Below are 3,333 nucleotides of genomic sequence, written 5' to 3'. Positions count from 1 at the left end.
GATAGCCAAATGAGTCTAATGGGTTCAGCCCTGATTGCAAGATAAACTGAGCCAGTGGCTCCTGCCTGTAATCCTAGCCACTTAGGAGGCTGAGATCTGAGGGCTGTGGTTTGAAGCTAGCCCCGGCAGGAAAATCCATGGGACTCATATCTCCAGTTAAGCACCCAAACAGTTGCAAGTAGCACTGTGGCACAAGTGGTAGAGTATTCACTTTAAGCAAAAGAAAAAAGAAATTCCAGGGACAGCACACAGGCCCTGAGTTCAAGCCCCAGGACCATCACAAAAAGAAAAAGAAATGGAGACTGCAAATGGCCCCATGTCTTGGTCCAAAGCACCCGACAGGCCTGACTGATGCTCATCCACTGGCTTCTTTCACTGATTCATCTCACCTACTTGAAGTGTGCGCCATTTGTTTGCTCACTCATGCGATTTGCAACTGTTTAAGGACCTGTACCTGTGGTGAGCCACTGTGCCAGGCCTTGGGAGCCCCTGGGTCTCTGGCCGCCTCCCTTGAACTCTCACTCAGATGTACATGTGGCTTCCAGGGGCCCCAGATGCCACTCAGTACTGGGAAGTTAGTCCTGGCAAAGTCCTTCTCTCCCCTGGCCTTTTTCCCATTAGGCCTCTCCCACAGTGGCCCTCTTCCGGGCTGTCCTAACCCAGAGGAGGGTCAACCATCCGAGGAAAATCCACCCCCCCCCCATTGTCCACCATCTCCACCTTAGAATGTATGGGCGCAGCCTTAGAATTGTCAGGACTCAGTGTTCTCCAAGCTCGTAGTGGGCAGAAGTCCCAGAGCAAAGCCAGACCGTCTGTGACCATCAGAGACTGGAAGAGAAGCCCGGCAGGGAAGCATGGAATCCAAGGGCAGGTCTGGGAAGAGCGGCAGAGCCAGACTATCCTTACTACCCCTCCACGATATAATCTGTCCTAATCTGTGGGATTTACTGGGTTTTAGGGTCCTAATACTACTCCAGACTTTTTTTTTTTTGCCAGTGCTGAGGCTTGAACTCAGGGCCTGGCACTGTCTTTGAGCTTCTTTTGCTCAAGGCTAGCACCCTACCACTTGAGCCACAGAGCCACTTCTGGCTTTTTCTGTTTATATAGCAGCTAGCTGACTTTCACATAACATGGCGTTTTCAAGGCTATCCATATTTTAGTAAGTACCAGAATTTAATTTCTTAGTTGGGCACTGATGGCTCATGCCTATAATCCTAGCTACTCAGGAGGCTGAGATCTGAACAGCACAGATCAAAGCTAACTCTGGACAGGAAAGTGCAGGAGATTCTTATCCCCAATTACCTAAAAGGCTAGAAGTGGAGGTGTGGCTTAAGCCATAGAGCACTAGCCTTGAGCAGAAAAAAAAAAAAAAAAAAACCTAAGAGATAGTACCCCAAGCCCTGAGTTTAAGCACACTGGCACACACAAAAAAATTAATGTCTGAATCCAAGGCATCATGCATGGCTGGTAGAATTCTATCAGAGTTTATATCCTAAACACTACCCCCTGTTCCTTTTTATGGCTGAGTAATATTAAACTGTGTGAATATATCACTTTGTGATCCATTAATACTTTTTAGTTATGATGAATAATGCTGCTGTGGATATTCACATACAGGTTTGTGTGTAAACATGTTTTTGTTTTTCTTGGAGGAGAATTGTTGAATTGGGGTAATTCTAGGTTGAATTATCTTGAGTCATCACCACATTGTGGCTTTTTTCCCCCCATTTTGAGACTTGAACTCAGGGCCTTGGCCCTGGTCCCTGACCCTCTTTGTGCTTAAGGCTAATGCTCTACCACTTGAGTTTATTGAAGGTAAGACTTTCAGGGACTTTGCTGCCTGGGCCTGGGCACTGTCCCTCAGCTCTTCAGCTCAAGGCTAGCGCGCTACCACTTGAGCCATAGCACCACTTCCGGCTTTTTTCTTTTTGCTTATGTGGTGCTGAGGAATCAAACCCAGGGCCTCATGCATGCAAGGCAAGCGCTCTACCACTGAGCCACCTTCCCAGCCCTCAAGTCCTCCATTTTCTACCCTTGGCAAAGATTATCTCCCAGTATAGACCGTATTTTTCTCATTTGGTCTTTGTATGATGAGTGTCTATAATGCTTTTTACATTTCTTGAAGTCCCATTTATCTATTTTTCCCTCTTTCATTGTCTGATATTTTATGTTATAATTAAATGAGTCCAAATGACACTATGGGTCAAGTGTAGAGTACTCTCCTAGAACTGGGACAGTGCCCAGGCCCAGAGTTCAAGCCCCACAACTAACCAAAAAAAAAAAAAAAAAAAAGATTTCTTTAAGCCTGGCTGTGGAGGCTCATGCCTATAATCCTAGCCACTCAGGAGGCTGAGATCTGAGGATTGTGGTTCAAAGTCAGCCTAGGAAGTAAAGTCTGAGATTCTTATCTCCAATTAACCAGCAGAAAACCATAAGTGGTGCTGTGGCTCAAGTGGTAGAGAGCTAGATTTGAGCTGAAGAGTGCAGGGACAACACCCAAGCCTAGAGTTCAAACTCCACAACTGATTAAAAAAAAAGTCTATTAGACTCCTTGATTAGGAAGATTAAGTGTCTATTTTTCTTGTAAGATTTTGTTTTGTTTTGGCTTTTGTCAGTCCTGGGGCTTGAACTCAGGGCCTGAGAACTGTCCATGAGCTCTTTTACTCAAGGCTAGTGCTCTACCACTTTGAGCTACAGCTCTACTTGTTTTGTTTTGTTTGTGTGTGATTAATTAGAGAAGACTCTGCCAGGGACTTTCCTGCCTGGGCTTTGCTTTGAACCGTGATCTTCAGATCTCAGCCTCCTGAATAGTTAGAATTTCAGGCATGAGCCACCAGCACCTGGTAAGTTTGTTTAGTTTTATTTATTTTTTTGCCTGGCCTGGGGCTTGAACTAAGGGCCTGGGCACTGTCCCTGAGCTATTTTTGCTCAAGGCTAGCATTCTACCACTTGAGTCACTGCACTACTTCTGACTTTTTCTATTTATTTGGTACTGAGGATGGAACCCAGGGCTTTATGCATGCTAGGAAAGCACTCTACCACTAAGCCACATTCCCAGCCATTTGTTTAGTTTTAGCTCCTACATTTAAACCTATAATCTGTGTGTGTGTGTGTGTGTGTGTGTGTGTGTGTGTGCGCGTGCACGCGCGCGTGCGCGTCTACTTGGGAGACTTGAACTCAGGGCCTTCTAGTCTCACCTGGCTTTTTCACTTAAGACTGGCATTCCATCACTTAAGCTAAACCTCCACTTTAGCTTTTTGCTGGTTAACTGGAGATAAGTCTCTTGGATTTATCTACCAGGCTGGCTTTGAACCATATATATATATATATATA

The sequence above is a fragment of the Dipodomys ordii genome, unplaced genomic scaffold (genome assembly GCF_000151885.1).
Source record: "Dipodomys ordii isolate 6190 unplaced genomic scaffold, Dord_2.0 Scaffold6, whole genome shotgun sequence".
NCBI classification, from domain to species: domain Eukaryota; kingdom Metazoa; phylum Chordata; class Mammalia; order Rodentia; family Heteromyidae; genus Dipodomys; species Dipodomys ordii.
This window is presented reverse-complemented; position numbering follows the sequence as displayed.